The 24,504-nt window shown below is 40.0% G+C and overlaps 1 long non-coding RNA gene across 3 annotated transcripts in view; it reads left to right on the top strand.

Moving 5' to 3' along the window:
* The window catches only part of LOC103479141 (uncharacterized), a 55,325-nt gene extending 31,220 nt beyond the window's left edge, over nucleotides 1-24,105 (top strand). For all 3 annotated transcript variants that reach the window (XR_001776177.1, XR_535903.2, XR_535904.2), the window contains 2 exons: nucleotides 21,901-21,959; nucleotides 22,309-24,105. This is a non-coding gene — a long non-coding RNA (uncharacterized LOC103479141). The remainder of the gene's footprint in view (nucleotides 1-21,900; nucleotides 21,960-22,308) is intronic.
* Nucleotides 24,106-24,504: the final 399 nt, after the last annotated feature.

Below are 24,504 nucleotides of genomic sequence, written 5' to 3'. Positions count from 1 at the left end.
ATGGAGTCTCTTTTTACAAAAACATCCCAAATATTGAGCATCTCAGTGTACTCTGGAGGATCTGCAGTGTAATTGGGGTGAAAGATGGTTGTGCAATGCGCTGGTGGCTGAATGGAAATAAATGCCATGGTCTGATCAGGCTATTCATTTGCAAAACAAATTTTAAAAATCCATAACCTATAGGTAGGTATAGATATAGATTTCCTGAACCTTTAAACCAGTACTGAAAATTTTTTTTTTGTAACATACCCATAAATATCAGACTGCTATATCTATTTATTCTTATCATGTTGTCTAACCCAGTCATGTCTTATGAATCTGATCATCTCCTTCCTTTTATGAAAGGCTTGAACTTAATATTATTTTAATACAGAAGGCTGTCTTTAATGTAATATTTGCTTATCTTTTTGTCAATCTTTCTACAAAACATTTTAAATTACCCTTTGTATGAATAGAACAATACAAATAAACTTGCCTCACCCTCACAATATGTATCGCAAATATACATTTATTTGTGTTTGTGATTTTAACACTACAAAGTGAAAAAAAGTTTGAGGGTCATGAATACTTTTTATTAATGGCACAAACCAGGCATATTTAAAAAAATTTTTAAATGATTAATAATGACAATAGATTAATATCCTGTGCGCAGCATTTTTTTCTAGGCTTGCATACATAACATAATGTCTCATTCAACTTCTTCACAGCAAAGTTCTGTCTTTCTGTCTCGCAGGAAATTTCAAGCTAAATTGTCCATCTTGCTTTATTAACATCACCTGTCTCTCCAGAGGTGTTCTAATATAGCAGATGGTACTAATTATCAAGGGTCACACTCATGCCCATGATCGCCCAAGCCCCTCCATTACACACACACGCGCACACGCACACCTACGCACACACACACACACGCACACCCCCACATCCACACACACACACTCACCAAGAGTTTCAGGATATAGAGGAGACATTACATATTATTGAATGTATTATGAATAAGGTCTGCATCATCTGTTAGTTTACACTTAACAGATAATGAAATGTGCATATTAACATCTTAGGACCTTGACAATTAAAGCCTTTCTTTGGCTCAGTAGGCTATTTATGCCAAATTCTAACCTTTCATAGATTAATTTTAGTTCTATTTCTGAACGAAGATCGTCCAGTTTGAGTCAATTACAATATCACTTTCCTCCAGATACCTTTAAACTTTTTTATTTATTTATTTATTTATTTTTTTTTTTTTCAGAAAATGAACCAGACAGAGCGTTTTCTCTTCTGTTCTTCCTCCTCTCTATCCACATTGAGGGGTATATTCTTGGCCACGTTTAAATGTCTTCCACTTAACAGTGGTTGCACTTCTTTCGTTCTATGCATTAACCTTTGCAGTGGTATTTAATTAAAGTTTCACACCTGTACCTTCACCCCTATCATTTCCTGCTTCCACCTCAGTAGAACTGCAGTGGACTGAAAGCACGCTGTAAGTTCATGGCAATTAGCATGACCTTAAAAACACCACGAGAGTCTCGGCGCTGAAAACCCCTCCCCAACCAGCGCACGTTTCCCTTTGCCCGGTAGACCACAAGTTTTGCCTGTCGTTTCTTTTTTTTTCTTTTTTTTTTTCCAGGACCACAGTGCGTTGCTGCTGTGCTCACACTCAGTGGGGTACGAGCGATTAAATATGGCCTCTCCACTTCATGGTGGCCAGGGGAGACCACATCAAGGTACAAGCTGGGGGTTGTGGGTCCACACGATTCCTAAGGGAGGCTCTCTTGTGTCCTGACCCCAAATCACCTTTACTCAAGTTACAAGAAGAGGAACTGACTGCTATCAGATGGAAATGGGCACCCTCAAGGATAGATCCTCTTTTTATGACCCATGTAAAGATATTCTGAAGTGCATTTTCCGTCACACTAATGGTGTTCCTGAAACTTGCCCAGATAACCTGCAGATTAAACTCATTTTGGCTGCTTGTATCTGTAATCTCCTTCTTTTGGTCATGATCCAAAGCTCATGACAATAGATGAGGGTAGGAACATAGATTGAGAGCTTCGTCATTTGACTCAGTTCTGTCTTCACCATGACAGAATGGTACAGTGCCTGTATTACTGCAGACACGGCACCAATCCACCTATCAATCTCCCGCTTCATGTTTCTCTTATTCATGAACATGATCCCTCTTAAGAAAACCATTGTTGAAAGAAAGTTCTAATAAGTCCTCTCTGTAAGTTCCTTACAAGCCAACAAAGCAAGGGAGCACTGCAAACATGAGGTCAGATGGGGTAAAATTGGACTTTTTCGCCAACATGCAAAGCACTGGAAATGGAGAAAACCCTGTGTGGTACAACTCTGTAAACGCACTATTAGCGCAGTGAAACCATTTGGTGCCAGCTTTATACTTTAGGGATGCTTTTCTTCAGACCAAAAATTTAAGCTAGTCAGAGTTGACATTAGCTTAGAGCAGTGCTTCTCAATTCCAGTCCTCAGGCCCCCCTGCTGTGCATGTTTTAGGTGTGCCTCTATTCCCGAACAGCTGATTCAAATGATTGCATGACCATCAAGAACTGCAGAGGGCTGTTAATCACCCACAGATTCAATCCAGGTGTGTGGCAGAAGGGGAACATCTAAAACATGCAGGGTATGGGGGGCGGTGGGGGCACGAGAACCGGAATTGAGAAACACTGGCTTAGAGGGAGAAAAATACAGGGAGTGCCTAAAACAGAGAAACATCTAATAGAGAAGCTGYAAACAGATTTGAGGGGTGAAAATGTACCTTCCAGGGGGACAACAACCCTAAACACAACAACAGAATGCTTTAGATCAAAGCAACTTCATGCATTGGAGTGGCTCAGTTGAAGTGAAGCCAACAATACAAGTTTGAAATTCATAAGCAAGAGCATAATAAAATTTAAAATCTCAGTTGTCCTTCCAGCCAAATAAGAACTGGGAATCAGACTTCAAAAGTGTTCTTTGCAGACGCCCTCCATCCAAGCAGACCGATTTTAAGCTCTTTTGCAAAATGAATGGGCAAAACGTTCAGTCTCTAAATGTGCAAAGCGGGTAAAACCTTATCACAACAGACTTGCAGTTGTTTTGAGGTTCTTGTATTGTGTTTTCACCACTTTGGTGTTATATTCTATTCTGTGTTGGCCTATCGTATAAAAGTGAAATACACCAAATGTTCTGGTTTTACTTTGAACATGTAAATATGTTCAATGGTTATGAACCCCTTTGCAAACCACAGCGTACCAGCAATCTCAGTGCGATTGTTGTTTACAAATTAGTACTCCGTTGCATCTTACTTTCCGGTTAAACAAAATCTTTTTTTGCAATGCTAATCGCAATTGTATGCGTTCCTTTAAACATTTGGCTGATCTTGTACGAACACATGGCTGTCACAGTTGCAGAAAGGTCATCACAGAGTCATGTCATGTCCTGTTACCAGCAGAAGGTGATCTGCTGGTTCCCCCCACATGAGCAAATCAAGTCTTTTCAGAACTGCTTATCTTACAGTACATTGCCTACAATAACAACGACGGCACTTATTGACCAGATAAATGTCCTGCACAGGGTCACAAGACCACACATGATTAGTCACTCATACATGCATGGCTGAGCATAAGAGTATGTGCACCCGTGTCCACACATGCATACACCTCGATGGCCTCTGCGGACCCCCCGGGGGGCCAGGAGCATCGGTGCCCCTGTGGTGTTTTGCCCTGTGGTATCATGCTGGGCTGATATTTCTGTCTGCTTGGATGGCTACTTGACATGGTGTTTATTTGGATTGGCAACTTGTTTTTATTTAAATCGATATCCAGTGCAGAGGAAGGGAGAGGTTGTCCAAGGAAGGGATTGGTCATACAAGTGAGTGAGTTTAACTCTGCCTTGACATAAACAACAGAAGCTGGGTGAATACGTAGAGGAGGCTGTGGGTGGAAAAGGCTCCAGCTTAAATATTTCTATAACTACTAAAAAGGGGGTTAAAAAAACGTGCGAGTTTTATCTTTTTTGATAAAAATCCTTTCTTCAGTTAAATAGTAGCAGTCTTGTGTTTATGCTTGACTACACAATATGTGAAATTATTAGCTACATAAGCCTTCCTTAACAACAGGGAACATTGAACTTGCTGTTTCCATCTCAGTAAGATAGCAAAGAAAGTAAAGTAGAAAAATGCTTTTTTGATTTAAAAGTTTATGAGACATTTATCCTGTACATACAGTCCAAATGGGAAAAAAATATAACTAGCCAATCAGAGAAACATCTATAAATACGCATCTAGATGCACGTTTTCACATCCTTAAATTCATTCTTTGTTTTGCCACTTTATGATTAAACAGTCGTCTTTGTTTTGTAGTCCATCGTCATGTGTTGACTTGGAGAAATACAGCAACTCTACCTCGCCAAAGTTACTTATCAAACTGGGAGGGGATTTCTTGTGGGCTCCACAAGATTTTGAGTCGGATTTAGTTCTGGACATTGACTACATCATTCCAGTACTTAAATTTTCTCCCTGTGAAACTTATCTTTTTGATTTGGATGCATGCTCGGATTCACTGTGACAACTGTAATCAAATTTGACTGGTTTTTATTTTTATTTATTCGTTAGCAAAAAATTTTTGATGCAGCAAACCCACATCGCAACCTGAGGAAAATGGGAATGTTGTGGTTCTTAATCCGATTTGCATCTCTTTGCATTTGCATGGAATGAAGAGTACAAACATGCCATATTTTAGCAGACTGCTAGGCTTAATGGCACTGCCAAGGGACGGCTAATAAAATGTCATCAGAGTGAAATGAGAGTTAAGTGAAGGGGAAAAAGCTGAATATTCACACTCATTTGGCTGACACCTAGGGGACTGCAGTCACTCATGTTTGCATTGATATGCATTGTATTATGTGCTCCTCACCCGCTCACAGTGACAATCAACAGCTTTAACACCTTTGGTTTAATTTAATTAAAGCTGGGGCTGTCAAGGTGAAAACTTGATTTGCACACATACAAGCATTCACGCGTGTGCTTGCCCACCCACGCACACACACACACACACACACACACACAAAAAAGAACAAAAAACAAGGGTCACTGTACACGGAGGTGGACCAATTATATCTGTATGGATAATTAGGCAGCCTAAATGTTTGTCCTAGCAGGCCGGAGCAGGTGGGAGGTAGAAGTGTCAGGCCAATACATTTACTTTTGAGTCACTCTTTTTTTTTTTCTTTCTAGATTTAGCTTTGGAAGGCCATTCTTTCCTTAGATGGATACCATCTGAGTTTGAATCCTGTCTATTTTATTATGAAATATATAAACATAACGTAAATTGGTCCAGAGGACTACAAAATAAAGTTTGAGTCAAAATTCACCTATATTTTAGTACCAAATATGTATCACTAAACATGCAGTATGTGTGTAAATATATACACACACGCACACAAATACACTTCACGGGGCAAGTTAGCCACAGTTTTTGGTTGTACTTTGTGTTTACCGACTGCTTTATTCCCCGTAAGCGACGACTCACACTGAGTCCCACAAACAGACTCAAAACCAATAAAGCCATTTTTCAAACATGTCTAAGGTCTCTGGTCATCTTTTAATCTTTGCTTAAAAGAAGGTCCTGGTGGCATTTGCAGAACATTAAAGGAGTGCAGCGAGACAGAGCCAGTGAGGTGATGAAAGTGTGGTCAACGTTTCTTTTTTTTTTTTTTTATGAGCAAGTGGGATCGCTGTCCAATTTCTAATCATAGTCTTTCATCACTGACTGGTCTTCTGGACCCTAATGACCACACCAAACACTGATCTGCACTCAGTTTGATACCTTTACAAATCCTCGGAACTTAATTTAAATGAACAAAACGCTCTCTGGGGACCAGGCCTACATCTATAGACCGATATTAATTTCAACATCAGGATTATTAAATGTTGAAGAAAGAGTAATGTGGAGATTTTTTTTAAACTGCAGCTGGAATACCACTGAGTCTTAGATGGAGCATGCAACCAAAACATCTTTTGCTGGTATTATCTAGTTAGAATGGTTTCAATGTTGTTAACAGGTTACTTCTGAAATAAGCTACCAAACTGAGATACCATGACCTTCAAGGACTTGATACTAAATGCATAATTGAGTTATTTATGGCTTTTTGGCTGGAGTTAGCGGGAAGAATAAAAAGTTGTCAATGATCAATGTCACACAAACCTTTAATTAAATTAAAGCAAAGGTGTTAAACCTTGTTGGAAATTCTGGTAAAAATGTGTCAAAAGGCCTTAAAATGTATGCATCTTTCAAGTGATATGAACCTGCTGATATTTATTGTAGTAAGAAATCATTGTTTAGGTATAATCGCCAAGGCCAAATCTGTGCCACATTTATGATAAAATAAATGGAAAAAGATGCTTGTTTTGTGATTTAAACTCAAATAACAATTTTTGACTTACTATTTTCCTGTTGCTTATTTATGATGGAACAGAGACACATTTCCCCTGGTCACTCTTCAAAATGGAAATGACAGAAAACACGCTAACCAAGTGACACGGATGTGTGTTGACCATTAAAAGTCTCCACATGTCTACGAAACGTGGCTAGTTTCATAAACTTGCCCATGTCAAATTGGTGATTAAAGAATAAAAGAGCCAGAACTGAGAAGCAAGTCTCCATAACAACCACCAGACACTCTCCACATGAAAGCTGGTTGTTTGGGATCAATTCAAAAAGCGTATATTCCGTCACCACTAATGTAAATGTGCAAAGTTTATTAAACTCTTTAACTGGAACCACGTGCTTTAGTCAGGTGAGAGTAAGACTGAACATTTTTGACATCATTTTAGTTGGGTTTGACGTGAACCAAAGTATCAATATGTGATTAAAAAAAATAAATAACACCCTCATAATCATTGTTCTGCATGGTGGTAAATCTGTAATGTTGTGGACTAATTTCTCTTCCAAAGGCCCTGGGAACTTTGCTGAAGTTGTTGAAGTTAAAGCTCCCAGGCCGTTTTTACTTCCTAACTCTCGTCTCCATTGAGACTCTGAAACGCAGCGAGCAACATCAAAGACTTAAATCGACCAAAACATGGCATGCAAACGACAAATTCCTGAAAACTGATTACAGTAGGAAGCTTTTCCCTGAAGTCACCTGAAAACATAGTATTACTTCATAATTTTCAGCGAGAATAAATCGTCCCCACAGAAGCACGATCTTTGCACACATGTGTACCAACACACACTGACACGCACAGATTCCCCGGGGAAACCTTCCCCTCGTTTCCCAATTCTCACCTACTCCTGCTTTCTGTCATGTGTCTCATTTGTCACAACATTCACGTGTAACACTTTGCTTCAATTTGATGTGTGAGATGCAGTCAAACCCGAGCACCAAACAAGCCCCCTAAACTACCCCCACCAATAAAAAAAAGAAAAACCCACGGTAAACGTYTCACCCTCTTACCTGCCCCTCACACTGATGGCCACTCTGCTCTGCTCAGAACAAACGGAATCCAATGAGAGCTCCGAGTTCTCCCTTCAGCTCTCATCCCACAAGTTTCCCACTGGCAGCATAATGATTACCTTTATGAAAATGGCAAGTTATTCTAAACCTAAGTAAGTTTTTCCTCCCTCCCTCGCCCCTCCAGGTGAGCATTGCCGATGCCTACGTATTCGGATTGTGAGCATTTATCCTTCTATAACTTCTGTTCGTCTCAGAAGGCTGCGCTTCCTGTAGGTTTGCAAAAACACAGAGGTGTGCATGGAGTGAGGAACAATACCTCCTCCTCCGTGGCCTCACGCACCCCCCTGAAGCCTCCTTATCATTGAGATTATAATGTAATGAGTCCCCCCCGTCCCCATCCCAATACCCCTTCTCTACCCCCCTCCACACACACCACCCTTTGAAACAAAAGGCTGGTGAACTCTGGGAGCTCTGTGGCAGTGTTAACACAATCCCCAGGAGTGTTTGCGGATATGCACGCTCGGCTCTTCTGCATCTACAGTATGTGTAAACAAGACTCAAAAAAATTGACAAGCTTAAAATCGTGTAAGTCATTTCATCGTAGCCTCAAGAGCAGCTTTCCGTGAGTTAACCTCTCTTCATTGACAGATTGCACATCCATTGGGTTGAACTTTAGCAGCACATATCCCACCTCTGACCTCGCCACTCCATATTGTCCATGTCCCCAAATGACAAAAAGTCACCAGCAGCTGTGACATTCATCACTTATTAGCTGTGCTCATTCATATGAATATGCTGCCCAGCTCTGCTCCGTAGCCTGCAGGACAATCTCAGGGCAAAGGGGGCGCTGGATTAGGACAATGGAGACACAGGAGGAAAAACATCCTCAACACTGGGGAAGCATTTGTGTGGGTTAACAGACCATACTCACATTTTGAATCAAGTGGAATAAAGGGAAAGGTTTATCATCTTTGTCTCTTTATGATTACAATGCCTGAGTCCCCATCAGTTTCTTGGTTACCTCCCTAACTAAAGCCTTTCTCCACTGATTACAGTTTAGACAGCCAGCTAGAGTCTTACTACTTCCAAACTTCTTCCATTGACTAATGATGGAGGTCAATCAGCTTTTTTTTCTGTATCTAATTTGTTTCTCAAGATAATCCTGTGAGGTTTACAGACAATTCCTTTGATTTAGTGTTTGATGACGTGAACTCTGGGATCTCGTGAAGGCACGTGTTGCTTTCCAAACCTACTATGATGAACTGAATTTACCACAGGTGGACTCCACTTAAGATGTAGAAACAGCTCAATGATGATCAGTGGAAAAAGTTCAAGTTTGAGATTCATCAACATAGTATAAAGCAAAGGCTGTGAATACTTGTAAAATATAGATTGTTTAGTTTTTTTTATGTTTGATACATTTTTAAAGCACTCCAAAAATGTTCTAAATTGTCTTAGTGAAACATTGGTGTGTAGAACTTTGAGGAAAGAGATTCATTCAGTACAATTTGGAAGAAGGCTGTAAAGTAACCAAATGTAGAAAAAGTGAAGCCTTATAAATACTTTCCAGATGCACCCAACCTCTAACATGACCTATGACCCCAAATGTATCCTGAGTGTCATATACAACAACAATGGTGGGTTGTATGTCCGTGGTTGTGCGGCAGCTCATCGTTTTGCTGGTTTTCTTCCAAATAAAATTCACTCAATCTTGAGAGAAACTTTATTTTAGCAAAAAAAAATATTCACTGAAATCCTCTGCTTATTCCTCTTGATACTGGAATAATCTAAAATAGTGGAAATTAATATGAGAAATAATGTTTTAATATTGAATTCTGGAAATGTATGATGTACCAGAACTGCCAAGAGGTATTACATTGCATGAAGCTCTGCAAAAAAAATACAAAATTGTTTAATGCTTTATTGTCATGTCACTCCCTGTTCAGTGTGTGGTAAATATTTTATGTCTACAAGCTTCTGCCGTTTTGGAGTGGCATTCTTCATGTGCTTCTGAGCCACTTGCTAAACACACATGCACACGTGTGTGTGTGTGTGTGTGTGTGTGGTAAAGTGTGTGTCGGGGGCTGCTTTGTTTTGTTAGCTGACAGCTCCCCTCCTTGTATTGGGCCTGGCAGATGCAGAGGTGTCACAATGTTGATTAATTGTTTACGGTCACCTGTCTGCGTGGCTGCCTGTCTGCCATGTCGCCGTGTGCTGGGGGGATTCAGGGGTTGCGGGGTCAGAGAGTAGGTACGAGCGGAGGCGGGGGATGGCAGCGGCAAAAAATAAATAAATAAATAAAAAAAAGGTGAGGAAAGGGGAGACGACAGAGGGGAAGTTGTGCTACTGTAAGTGATGCCATGCCATCAACCCTGGCGTCTTCAGCTGTGCCTGTCTGAACAGCGGTGTTGCCGTGTCGAACACGAATCACCGCTAGCCGGGGCCTGGCAGGGCCCTGTCCTCCCGTGCCGTTTCCCGCAGCTTGTTGTGCTCCTCTCTGTAGAGGGATGAGGCAGGAGGAGGAAATTCTGGGAAGGAGAGCCAAGAGGGACGAGGAAGTTTTTGGGGAGTTTCTTTCTTTCCTTTTTTTTTCAAAAAAAAAGAAAAAAAGATTTTTTAGTTTTTTAGCACAACTCCTCCTGCTGAGTAAATTAAAACCCCTGATGTCCGTATGATGTTTATCTAAAAGGAACTGGAGCCTCTCGGATGCTGTGAAGAAATTTGTAATTAGGACTATAAAAGCAGAGCAAAAATCACAAACAGTCATCGCAGGAGTCTAATAAGTTGTAGTAGTGGTGCTACCACTGTGATATTCACATTGGTTACTGGTTCTGTCCATCAACAGCCCATTTTTAATACATCGTTTGCATTTCTAATGCGGAAAAATAATTAATATTTCACCAAATTTTTCACCAAAGAGGTTTGGCTCATTTGAATGTGACTGAGATTCATTCAGAGAAGATTTTTTCATCTTTGATTTCCCCCTTTTGCTGTTCTGTCTCCATTCTGCGTTTGTCAGATAGAGGATATTAGCGACATGACACGAGGAGGCTTCAGTACCGTGGTTCACTGTGCCCTCATGTAGAGAGAAAGGCGCACTGGACCTTTGCATCATTGAGAACACATATTCAATTCAGTTTGAATGGCTTTTGATTTAGCCCATATTAACCATTACTTACTTATTCATAGGCCACTAGGTTTTCTTCCCCTCCATCCATTCAAATCAATATTGCAGAACTCGGTTGTGAGTGTGGGTTGGGGTTTTCTTCAAAGTGGCAATTCTTCCAACCATCTGCGCCTCTTTCTCTCTCTCTCTCTGTTTCTCTGTCTGCACGTTCTAAACCCGCCCTTAGTAACAAGCCACGGAGCACCAATCTGTGCCGTGATTCGGCCAAGCCCTGCCTGCCGACTGGGAAGGAACATCATCAAAACTATTCTGTGTTGCCATGGAAATAGAGACCTCAATAAGTTCATCTTTTTTATGTTTTTCTTTTTTTTTTTTTTTTGAAGCTTGCTTGGCATTTGGTTGGTTGGGTTGGTTGGGTGAATGAGTGGCAGAGCTACAAGCTGTTCCTCCTCTTTCCACTTCTGCTCGTGTGTGTGCGTGTGTGCATGTGWGTGTGTGTGTGCGTGTGTGTACGTGTGTGTGTGTGTGTGTTTGGAGACCTCAAAATATCAGGCATTTTCAACCTTCGTTCTCATCCTATGCGAAGTAAAAGGTCCGTTTCTTGTTGGGTTTAACAATATATATGCACATGTTTTCACATAAATGCGTGTGTTCTGAGACGTAAATATAGAAACCTGAGGTTCAGTAAAATTCGGAAATTGAAAACAAAGATTGAAGGCAAAGAAGAATGAGTAGAAATAAATTGGGTCAGCAGAAAACATTTAGCAGCAAGTTTTGTAACGCGGGTTATATTTCTATTTTTTTTTTTTTTTAGGGTGTTTATATTTGAATGCTGCATGGCAGCAGCACTCGTGTTCAACACGGCTGTTTTATCATATCTGTAAGTAGAAGCTGTTGTAGGGGTGGTAGTACTGGAATTGGCTCTTTGAAGTGTTTGGATCTTCCTTCATATACTAGGAGAATACCAATGTACGTTAGAGGTGTGTGTGTGTGTGCGTGTATGTGCTCTTATTGTGTGTGTGTGTGTGTGTGTGTGTGTGTGTGTGTGTGTGTGTGGTAGATGAAATAAGATGAAAACAAAAACCAAGAGAGAAGCAGAAAGAGTGGTGTTTGTTATAGGCTTGTCACTGCAACATATGATGCAGCTTGATCAGCTGGTTTCAGAGAAATTCTCTTTGATGTTAATGTTATTCATGCGAGGTGGTGCACACCAGCTCTCAGAGGAGGCAGCATGCGCAATGTCTCAGTTACCTCCACTCTTTCAGCCCTGATTCACAGGGAAAAAAAAGGATCTTTCCTGAAAACAGAATTTGGGGAGGAGAACCTTGTTCGGGGTGGGCTGGAACAGCCTTACTCCGTGTAATTGGACAATTAAAATCAGATCCTGGCATCTGTTTTTCTGCCTACTCTTGAGGGGATAATTTTTATAATGCATTCTCACAGTCATCTTGATATGACTGTGTAAAATAAGGCTCCCAACCCCTCAGTATGCGTCAGAATGTCTGTGTGAACAAAGCAAACGCCTACAGTCATGGTAAATAGTGCATCCAATTTAAATGCTTGGATTTTATCCATGTTGTATACGGTGAAGACTAACGATTTCCTAGGCTTTCTCGTGTTTTGTGTTCATGTTTTCTTTGGGTTGGATTTAAATAGTTTTAGATGATGTAGTACAGGACCAGATCATTTGCAAACAGGCAGATTCAAAACCACAAAGAGAACCACAAAGTCCTGAACAAATCAAAAGTAAACATCCACAGTTGTGCGCAAAAGCAGTAGCAATACTCTGCAAAATAGCAATAAGAAATGAGACAAATGAAATGTAAAATATGCAATTAAAGTAAAAAAAAAAATACAAGATCAAGCTCAACTAAAATAATAGGAAAAAAAAAGGAAACAAGTTCTTTTCGAGAAGATTTTAAGATTCCAGGGGTTTGAGCAGATCTAAAATGCTGCACCAAAGGCTTCCTCCGCTCTGGCCTTGAGCCTTACTGTGAGGACGTACAGAGGCGAATGGTTGGAGGACATGAGCACCCTGGTTAGGGTGTGGCAGCAGGTCCGTGAGAGATAGAGGTCGAAAATATCCTTTGACTTTAGCGGTAAGGTTTAGCTGATAAGAGCTTGACTTTATGACAAAATTCACTTTTTTATTAAATTTAAACAGACTGGGAAAAGAAGGCCAAGAAGGCAAGTGAGACAGTTGGTGTAGTTTTGCCCAAATATTGCAATAAAAATTATTTTGCTGTCATTTGAATTAAGAACTTAATGGTCATCCAAGATTTACCTCTTTGAAGCAACAGAGTGGAAGGCCTTTAATCTGTTGCCCAAAAGAACAAAACTGAACTCAACCTTTACTAATGGCTGAGCATAGTTATTGTTTTTGATTTCAAAGCCAGGCAGATTTGACTGTTTTCAGGGTAGCAGTAAAAAAAATGAGATTGTWGKTTTTTGTTTTTTTTTATTTGACCCCATAAGTAAATGTGATTTTAAAAAAAAGTAATGAACCCAAGACAGAGCCCTGGAGGACACCAGATGTGATTTAAACAACTCAATTTAACAATCCTCTTTATGTAACAGTGTAGCTACAAGAGCTACACTGTTACATTTCTTGGGTCGTTGTTTTGTTCATTTGACATGAGACGTAAACAAATTCAGAACCTGGTGGAGAGCAGATGGATACTTCCTTGAAAACTTAATATTGAACGAAGAGTTCTTTCTTTTTTGTGGGGTTGAGATCTTTTAACTTCGTTTTATGTAATAAAACATTGTTGAATTTGTTATTTCTTACATTTGATTTAAATACCTGTAAAAGATGGTGAAGTACTAACATTTGCATGGTAAAATGTTAAATCTGACAGTAATTTTTGCAATAACTGTAACCATGAACTGCTACCGGATTAGGGGTAGCAGATTGATTATGTACTTTAAAACATTTTGAACCTGAAGACCAAAGTGTTTATATAATGAAACTGTTGAAATGACCATATTATACTTTCTTTTAACTATGGCTGCAATGTCATTATTGCTTGAGAGAATCAAAGAGGTTCTCCCAATTTTTTTGTTTTTTTTGTTCTGCATTTAAATCAGTTTTTCTTTTATTATTTTCTTACAATTTTTAGGTAAAAACAAATTATATTTTGTGGTGGGTGGGAGTTTCAGATTTTAATTTACAGTATTATTGTTTTCTAATACTGTAAATTAATGGAAAATCACAGATATAAATGTTACAAAATGATTTAAAAAATCTCAACAGATGCATTAAAACAAACAAAAAAACAACAACATGGCTTTAAATCCTCAGATGTCCAATTTCAAGGTGAAGTGAGGCTGGTTTGCAGCTGCCATCAGTGTATGTGTGTGTGTGGGGGTGTGTGTGTGCGTGCGTGTGTGCGTGTGTTTGTGCTTATCTGCTTGTAATCAGGTCTCTGCTTCCATTCCCAAAGCTGACCCTAACAAGATGTGGCTGATAAGGCGGGCCTCTGGATGCATCTGTATGCTGGGCCTATTGTGCTGGGATGAGAGTGGAAAAGAGAGAGGGGTAGGCGAGAGGAGAGGAGAGGAGGGAGAGGGGTGAGTTTGCTCGAATCTCTGAGGGGCTGGCTAACCCCCCGCTCCTTTTTTCCTGAAATGGAGATGTTATTACATTAGCAGCTAAAAGGGTTTATTCACAGTTAGTGCAGTTTAGGCATGCAAATGGAGGATTTCTGTGCGCTGTGTTGCCTGGAGGTATAGGACAGAAAGCACAGGAGATTTGCAAGGATTAGTTCCACAGGTTCCTTTTATTATGGAAAGAACCCTTCGTGAATAAAAGGGGGAGGGAAAAGGTGAGTTGAGGAGAAAGGATAGAAGGGAGCCAGTCAGGGAATTTAGATGGAGGGCTTTTTCTCTCTCTCTCTCCTTACTACATTCAGCTGCGTTGTAAAGAATCTAAATGATTTTTTTGATTTCTTGACTCTCCCATGGTCCGAGGTTACAGAGAGTACCGGTTTACCTCTGACCTTTGCCTCTCTGTGACAGTTGGTAAGCAGTTTGCTGCTCTTCGCCTGCAGATCGAGACAGTCGTATCCCTGCGCAGACGAGTACCACGAAAAGCCGGAATCCCACACAGCAGTAAGTGATGGTTATGATGATGAAGCCTCTTGGCATATTTTACAGTGCACACTGCTCAGTGCACATTAAATGGAGGGTGGCGACCCATTCAGATCACTCATGTAGTGGGTGCATGTCTGAGGGACTGGGGTGCTGCAATCTGATATGCTTGAGTTGTAAAGTTAAAGCCTTCATTATCTCGGCACGAGGCGTAAGGTGTCACCTTCATTGGACCTGACACACGCACGCTTCCCTAACCGTGGGAGACCACACACACACGCACACGCACGCACGCAGACTGCACACCAGTGTAAATACAACTCAAACTGTGGGAGAGAGGGTTGAGAAATGAAGCTCTTGAGGAAGTGATGGACAAGAAAGGCTGTGAATTAATGGCCGATGGGGTACGCCAAGGTCGGCCCGGCTCGGGTTTGCGGCACTGGCCAAGGTGATGGGTCGTGATGTTGGGGGGGGTGGGTGGGGGGATGGATGCGCAAACACAGAGACAGAAGGCCGGTGGCAAATTACTCCGGTCTGTTGTTCCGCGGGGAGTAGAGAGTGATGGTGAAAATGAAGAACGAGATTGATGGGACAGCGTGCGCTTCAATCAGACTTGATGTGATGTCATCTGGTGTCCCGTCATCTATTCTTCACCCAGAGTTTTTCCCCTAACTTCTTCTTCTTTTTTCTCTCTCCTTTTGTTTCAACCTTCACAAAGAACAATTAATACTGTAAAAGACTACAGGTTTTGTGAAGCATTCCTCACGTTTAAAAACTACGCCAAGTTTTGGAAACTTTCATCAGACTTTCATTGACGATGTGGGTTTGCATGTTTAGGTACATAAGGTCCTCGGAAAGGTCAAACACATGGGCAACGGCCCAGCAGTTTGATAACCTTGAGTAAAAACATAATAGTTTCACTGTATTCACATGAAAATAAAAATGCATAGCATGATTTGATTGCTTTTATTTTTTTAACAGAAAAGAGAAAAACATCTATTATCATTACTGCTGTTGTTTCTTTCCACTGTTGCCACATGCTCACTCATGTGGAGCTGACTTGTTACCATTTGACAGTGAAAACTGATTGACTGCAGTGAATGACGGCATGGTTTGAATTGGATTGTGTGTAATATTTCTGGATATGAATTAGTTCTTTTTGTCCTTATAAATAAACTGAAATAGTTGCATTTTTGTGATTGGCTCTTTCACTATTTATGTAAGCAAGGAATTGAACTAGTGTTCCTGTCAATTACATAATATAAGCCTCTTATGATTTTTGATTTTCTTTGTGTGTCATTCTCCTGCCCTCCTCAACCTTCGTCATGTTTCTCCAGTCCAATTTTTGCCTTTAATTTTTGCCACAATTATTGTCTTTTAATAATTGTGGCAACCTGTCCTCTTTGTCCTCCTGACAAGATATGAGTTATTTATGCTTTTATTGAATAAATCAACTACAAAACATGACGAATATTCCAATATCCCATTTCTTGTAAAGCAAATTTGTACTGACACAGTATAGTCAACCAGACCTACCATAATGTTGGCTTTCAAACATTATAGTGGATAATGTTTGAAAGCCTCGTTAGTGGATGTGGAAAAATAACACAACATATGAAGTAATACAGAATCTGTACTGGTAATTTAATTTTGAGTAGAGTAACAGGCAAGCTGGTTATATCTGCTTAATTAGTTGGGCTATTTGCTCTGGAAATATTATGTGCAGGGACATAGTGTCATTTTATAGCACAACCAACTAAATTATCTTTAGCTGTTATAAAAATCCTGTATATATAAAATAAAACATAAAATAAATTTGATTTTGTCAGTTTGAAATTAACCTCTGTCTCTTTAAGAAAGCTCCAACTCTTTGTGACTTCAGGCGGAGCTTTGTGAGGCCAAGCGTTTAGGCACCCCGAATGGCTGCCAGGGATTCAATCATTTCTCAAACATGCATGAAAGAATCAAAACAACACTCCAGGTTTGTTTGTGATGAGGGATTAAAATTATAACATGATAAAAAAAACTCAAAAAAGTCCATTTTACAAACACCCGACCCTCCTTTTTCCCCCCTTTTAAAGCCTAGAATCAGCAGCTTCACAGACTTGATTTCCAAGTATCATTTTTTAAAATACAGCTACCCATAAGATCAGAGTTCTGGATAGTTTTTCACTTTCCTCCCCAAGATGGTTTGGGTATTTTTATGAAAATGTTTTGAAACGGCCAGATCTTTCTTGTAAATGAGGAAAAGATGGTATAATTTATTTATTTTTTTTCGTCAAGCTGCTTTGCAGTACAAAGCAACAGGTGGGGGATGGAGCAGCAATCCATTATCATGTGCTCCGTGCAGCCAGAAAAATCTCTGGTTGCTTTCTATGGCATCTCATTAAAAGAATTTAAACTGTAGGAACAGTACGTCTTAACTTTTTAAAACCCCGGTCAACCTGACGCCGGCGGTTGGCTCGTGCGTGTCCAGAAACGGCCCTTGAGGTGAAGTGGCCTGTTATACGCTCTGTTTTCAGCCCAACACATTGCATAAGAAAGGAGAGTGCGCGCCACTGAATGAAAGGCTCTCCCCTCTCCGCACCGGCCACCAGCCATCCATCTCTTCTGGCTGAGCGGCTCTTTAATTGTCTGCATTTGGATGCTTTAACACTTGTGCTGTTAACCACCATTAACCACGAGTGTCCTCACACAACTGTGAAGGAGATACAAAGAGGACAAGCACACAAACCGGCAATGGTTGTGTGAGACTCTCAAACAAGAACGAGTGCAATCAAACAATATCTTTTTCGCGAGCCGTCTGTTAACGACACACTGGGACGCAGTAGGCAAATTTGTCCCGTGGCTCCATTCTGCAAATATCTCCAGTGTTGTGTTGTTAGTGTGGTCAGTAATTTATTATAAAGTTGACAAACTTACAATAACAACAGAAAGAAAAAAACACATGTCTCTACTGTCTCTAAAAGTGAGATTTCTGTTAATTGTAATCTGAAATGTTTTGATAAAGAACTGACTGACTCAATATTTTTAAAAATGCTTTAATTGAAAAGCCTATTAAATGAAATTATTAAATACATTTAAAATGTTTGTCTGTGAAAACTATGAGGTTAAATGTATGCAATCTGAAACCTGTAAATATATACACATGTCCAGGCAGCATACAAATGTTAGTAACATACACTTGACAATGAATGTAAATACATTTATATTACATATGTCTATGGAAGTCTTTACCATGATGTTTTTGGGGTAAAGCTAGAGCTGTCGTATACAAATATAAAAGAATATACAATGAAAAGACTGTAGAAAGAAGATACTCATTATTCCGTCGCTCCTTTTTTTTGTTTTATCAAAGTGGAATCTCGCTGTCATCAAAACAATATTCTGAACACATAAAATTAAAAATACTTTTGCACTGGGTGACATTTTTCCTCCGTTTCCTCCGTTACATTTATGCCTCCCAGCAGCCCTGAAACTCTGCTGCATCCCAGGAGTTTTGAGCAATTTGTCAAAAAAATAAATAAATTAAACAAATGCATTTTGGAATAGATTGGATCAACAGCACTACAATTGGAATAAAGCTTATTTATTAATCCAAACACTAGAATGCAAGTTAATTGAATTACCTGCTTTTGATTTAAAAAAAGAAAACGTGAAGAATTGTACTTTTTCAGCCTTTTATTTCATTTGTAAGCATTTCGATCTTTAAGCCATCAGTGTTGCTTGATGGGTTAAAGATGGGAACATGTTCTTCTATATTTTTTCCAGGTTTGGGTCTTTATAAATATGTCCTTTTGTTTTTGTTGAACTGTACTTAAAGGATGATAGAAGAAAGAAAGAAGGTGTCAGTGAACAGAACATTAATAGTCACTCCGTACTTTGCTGCTATCTTCTTCCTGCACCCATCCCATGGTCCCTTTGAGCATATTTGTAAGTGTGTGCATTGAACAAACACCCCCCCCCAAAATAAAGTCCACAGCCCACTGCCTCGGGCCTGGATCCACTCAGAACAAATAGTGGTGCTGCTCCCCCTGCTGCTTGCAGATAGAAACTGCCTCTGGGCCTCACTATCCCCTCTCAGAGCTTTGTGTGTTTGTTTTTGTGCTTGCATGTGCAGTCGGTGAGTGCATGCGTTACCCGGCGAGACGTTCCCCAGTTTTACACAGTGGGCTCATTCTCCTGCATCCTGCCACAAATATGTATGTGACCTCACCTTCCATTCTCTCACCCCCGTGTACTGTTCAGAAACAACAGCGCCAGCATCTGCAACCCATTGTTTGTGGTTGCTGACTTTTATTAAGCCCCTCTTCCTTCTTGTCTGCCCGTCCAGCTGTAAAAGTCTGATGATCTTTTTGTTCTTCTTTTACTTTGCATGAAGGACTTTTATTCCCGGCTCTTACAAAATGACTGCTTTGCAGGGGAACGACTTAAAAAAAAGGGGGTTCAAATAAAAGGCGGTGCGTATTAAAAGGCGAAGAAGGAAAAAAAAAAAGGAAAATGGCAAATTCGAATCTCGGATGTGAGTGGTGGGAGGACATATTCAAACTGAATTATCAAATGACTTCTCTGCTTTGTTTCCTTTCTTCTCCTCGTTTCTCATTGCACTATGGATCTAGAGACTTTAAGCACCAATTACCATTTGCATTTTATCAGCCATATGGTCACCTGTCATGTTCACATGACCAAGTGATCAAAGGCTGGGATTTGGTTTAATTGTTCCCCACTGTTAGGCTTCAGCCAGTAAGGACTCTCCYGGTCTCTACTTCAGCAGGTGGTGTATGTATATGTGCGAGTGTGTGTGTTTGTGTGGAAGCATGTTGTGAGTGCATAGCTGCAYGGTGCAACTCACAAATATTTGGACAGTTCTTTCTTTGTGTGTCTGTTCATCGTAAAAAAAAACAAAAAAAAACAGATTTACAACGTTTATTTGAGATATTTAATACTGCCTTCTCAAATGTAAAACCRGCTTAGCCAGCAAATGAACTTGGTAACTAGAAGTTTGCTGTCTCAATGTYACATGTTGAACTGATGAGACAATTTGCAAAAATAAATAAAATGCTTTAAGTTTTACCTGAAATCTGCAAAAAAAAAAAAAAAAAGCTTAAACTGCAGAAGAAATGTTTCCATCTGGTGTGTCAGGTGCTCAAAAGGCAAAAAAGCTGAAGAAGACGAAATAAAGAACCTGAGAACCTAATCTGGTTTTGACATCCATAAAGATTTGCTTCCGAGTCTTGTAGAATCATTTTCTGAAGATACTTTCATTTAAGAACCATAAAATAGAACAAATAAAGCTTTGGTGTATACATTTCAAAGATTTAGTACGTTGAGCAAAGAGTGACATTAGGAGGAATTTGTTTTGCAAAACCTGTTCAACCAAGAAGCTCAGAATCTAAGTAGTAGAACAGGTGATGTTGACATGTTTAGGTGAGAAAAAAAGCAGAATTTTATGAAAACTGRATGAAACTTTGCTCTTGTGAAGCCATGTAGAATTTGACGGGTCTTTGGTGACATTGTTGCCTTGCAGCAAGAGGGTCCTGGGTTCAGACCCTGGTCTGGGATCTCTATGCATAAAGTTTGCATGTTCTCCCTGTGCATGTATAGGTTCTCTCCGGGTATTCCGGCTTTCTCCCATAGTCCAAAGTCATTATTGGTAGCTTTGGTAGACATATGTGTGTTTGCATGGCTTTTTGTCCTATGTGTCTCTATGTCGGCCTGGAACAGACAAGTGAGCTGTCTGTGGTGTAGCCTGCTTCTTGCCCAATGACCACTCTGTCCCCATTCTATAAGTGGTGTGTAGAAGATGGATGGATGGTCTTTCTAGCCAAAAGCAAATGGAAGTTCTTAGCCAAGAGCACAAGAGGCTCTATCTGTTTATTTTTATGGGGGAAATAGTTAAATATTCCAAAATTCATAAAGGGTATACATGGCAGAAGTCAGAGCCATCATGACTGGAAAGAGTAAACAATTTGTTGCTTGAACGATTGAAATAGCGCAAAGATTTCAGATGTAGCACAAGGAAAACTGTGCCAACTGCAAGAGTTTTTATAGCTGCCACGTGATTGCAAATTGAATTTGTATTTTGTCATGAAGAACAGAAATACAGATTTAAATGTGTCACTGTTCTAAATGTGTCTGTAGTCATGATGCAATGTTTGAGCCGATTCCAGGCGGCCTGCACAGCTCCCGCAAACACAAATCTATTAATGCCTAAAGACTCAATAATCAGGTTGGTTTTACTTGTCTTTGTTCAGGAATTAATCCCCGCTGTGTTGTAATGCGAAATGAAGTCAACTTTGTGTGGTTTGGAGGAAAACTGACTGTGAGTTTGGTCCAAAAGTGGAGCAGAGGAGCGTCTGGGTAGAGGTGTTTATGGTTTCTGCAAGAGGGTTTAGCTTGAAAGGGGCTTTGAGAGATTCTCATTGATTGGGTTTTAATTTGGTGGGGAGTATGCCTTCAACCCAAACACCAAGCTCCACCCATCCCCCTCTTCAATTCTACCCACCAAATCCCCATGCAGCCCCCCCCCAGACCCCCACCGCCTTGTCTCTCACACCCCATCCCAGCGACAGAGAGGGAGTTGAGAAGTCGGGGTGGTCCGTGTGGCCGGTCAGGGCCAGCTGATGGGAGTAAACCAAACTCAGCAGGCCTGTTGTTTGTGTTTACTCTGTGTGTTTGTGTGTTTCTGAGTGTCACTCAGCTGAATGGAACAACCTGCATGTTGCTTCACAAGTTTGATAAGCTCTAACGGCCTTTTTCTACAAAAACACCATAAATCATGTTGCGCTATCACAGGTGGATAAAGCAGCACATCGTCCCTCTTCCAAGCGCATTATCTGCCGTGAAATAGCAGAAAATGTGTTGTTGTTTTGTCTTGCAAAGTTATTGAGACCTCTTGAATGTTTTCGCGTTTTAAAAATGTGCAAAAGTTCAGTGTATTTCTACTTTGTAAAACAATTTCTTTGTTGTCTTTSRATATATGTCTCTATGTAGACACTGAAAGCTTTTTCTCGTTGTTCTTTACAAACATGAACCACAACTTCTAGCATTCAGTAAGTAAATTCCTGCATTGGTTTCATCTGACAGGAACACTCTCTTCCTATGTGTGACTTTGTCATGGTCTATTACATAAAATCCCAAAACAATTATGGGAAGTTTAAAAAAAAATGTTAAAGTTCATTGGGTATAAATATCTTTCCAAGACCCCAATTGGTGTACCTCTTATTTGTCTTTTACAGGGCGAAGGTGATGAAAGCCCTTAGGGGAAGAGAACTAACCAATTGAAAGCCATTTAAAGGTACCGTCTTCCCTCTTGTGTTTGCTTTAGCAATCTAATCTCAGACCTAATCTATGACATGTTTTCTTTTTCTTTTCTTAATTTGCAACCTCAAAGAGGACAGAGGTAGAAGTCGAGTCTTAATTAGGTTAGTTATCTCTGATGCTCTGAAAAAAAAAAGATAAAGTTCTCTCACCAGGACTGTTTCAAATTAACCTAATTGGACTTTTAGCAGAAACTCAGCAAATATTCAGGGTTAAACAAAGAGAAAGACATAAAGGATTGGAGAGATCCTCGTGAACTGAGAATAAAAGGGTCTTTTCATGGGTCATGTTCAAGGTTCTCCATTCTGGTTTGTCTCAACAAACAGAAGAGAAAGCTGCAGCCTCGCTTCTAGGGGAGCTGACCTGGGCAGCAGCGCAGAGACCGAGCGGGGGCCCCCGGCATCCGACTGAACGAAGCACTGGACAAAGAAGAAAAGACRACTGAGGACATATGCAATCTTCTTTTTGGTGTTTTTTTAAGCACTTCAATCTGAACTTTAAAAGTTAGATTAATTAAAACATTTKTATCTTGAGATTCTTAAATCTGTATAATTAGATGTGATTTGTAAGCACATCTAATTATTGCTATTTTCTAAATGTAACTTGTGTTTTTTTGTTGTTGTTYTGTTTTGTTTTTTTCTGGCGTAAGTGTAAAGTTCAGCTTGGAGTTGTTACCTTTTTGCTCCAAGAAAGTTTCATGTGGGGAGAAAAACATAAAAAAATTTAAAAAATCACTTTATATTTAGAAAAGTCACACAAATTATTAATGGCCTGTTTTTGCCTCCTCTGATATTTGAATGCTATCAAATTAACACTTCCTGAAGAAGCAGGGGTTGTATTAAGAATCCCAAGTTCCCCACCAAGCTGAGGTGAGAAAATATTCCAGGGGGCAGTTTGATAATAACCAGGGACAGARGGTAAAACTATTCCCTCACTCAAGTTTCTCAGGGTGAATTAATTAGGTAAGGGAAGCAGTGAGATATGAACTACTATATATAATTTACACCGCACCTCCTGCAAGACGAACTGCAATTTGAGGTAAGGAAAACCCCGATGAAAGATAATGATTTTAATCAAAAAGAAAGTGTTGGGTGACATTAGTCATGTAAATCATATTTCTGTAACACATCCTGGGAAGTTTTAAAGTCAAGTAAAATAGTTAATATTCCTGCGCTGGCTGTGTCAAAAATTAGGATCCATCTTGCGCCGCTGTGATGTATAGATGAGTTAATTAAGCACATCGATTGGGGCCGAATTGATGCAGCGTGTGGATTTTTAATTAGTGCATGCTTGAGTGTGTTAAAACTCTTGTGGGCTATCTGAGTGGAACCAAGTGGAACTGAGCGTGTCAGTACAGAACACGGCTCGGCGTACCCCAAACAAAACCCWGACTGCCACCGATTCTCTTTCAAAACCCTTCAGTTGCTCCCTCGGACTGTCTCTTTGACTTAAAAATAATCCGCCATTTTAGGGTTGCATTTAGAGGGTGGGGGATAACACCCCCATGCGGTTGCCCAACCTCGAACCTCTTAAAGGGGAGCTCATTTAGCCCTACAAAGGATACTCACTCTTGAAAGTACGTTTCATGCCCCATGTCTTAAAACCCACCTCTGTGTTCCCATTTGATGATTTGCAGTATTATGTAGACTTCATCTGCTATAAAGACAGATTTTTTTTTTTTTTTAAAGAATTTGTATTTGACTTYATCTCAGGCCTTCTTATCAGGGCAGGTGCCGTTTCATCCACATGTGGAAAAGTATCTTGTGTCCACCTGTGTATTTGGGTAACACCGTCAGTCCATTAGTTTGTGTGTTTGACGTCTGTATGCYGTCCACCTGTCATAATAGTCCGTTTGTCCAGCTGCTGCTGAACTGCTTATTTTCCCTCTTAGAGGCCCTCTCGGGTCCAGATGAGACAGCCTGCAGCTAGCTGGGCCCCTCTGTCGCACACATCCATGGAGCTCCACAGGGACGCAGGCTAAAGAACGGGACTCCTCAATCGTCACGTGTTAACGTCCGAATCGGATTTCGAGATGAGGTCAAAGATCTGGTAGAGTTAATGAAGAGCAAAGTTGTTTTGCTTATGCTTTTTTATAAGTTATAAATAAAAGAAATGGAAACATGCCCCACAATTGTTTGTTGCTGACTTTAGTGCACTATAATTTCTCACAACAAAATCAAATGAGCACTCAAGTGCTTTAATATATTTGAAGCATTGCATTTATTAATTTCTTATTTTCACCAAATTATTGGTCTTTATTAACTTACAAAAATAAACAGATGCTATTGTTGCCATGAAGTAAGAAGGTGTTGGGTTTGAATTCTGATATTTACTGATGCACATCTGGTTTTATCTGAGGATCTTCCAAAAGAGAGATGGTTGTTGAGGATAATGTTATCTTCCATTCTCTTTGCTTTGATATGACTTGCTGATAATTCAGACACTGTGCTCTTTTTGTGRTTCCAATTAACATTTTGTGGACAAAAATGACAAAAAACGTATTCTWTGATGTATTCATGTCA

This window comes from Poecilia reticulata, linkage group LG2 (genome assembly GCF_000633615.1).
Source record: "Poecilia reticulata strain Guanapo linkage group LG2, Guppy_female_1.0+MT, whole genome shotgun sequence".
Taxonomy (NCBI): Eukaryota; Metazoa; Chordata; class Actinopteri; order Cyprinodontiformes; family Poeciliidae; genus Poecilia; species Poecilia reticulata.
Note: the sequence above shows the minus strand (reverse complement) of the source record. Positions and strands in the feature narration are given on the sequence as shown.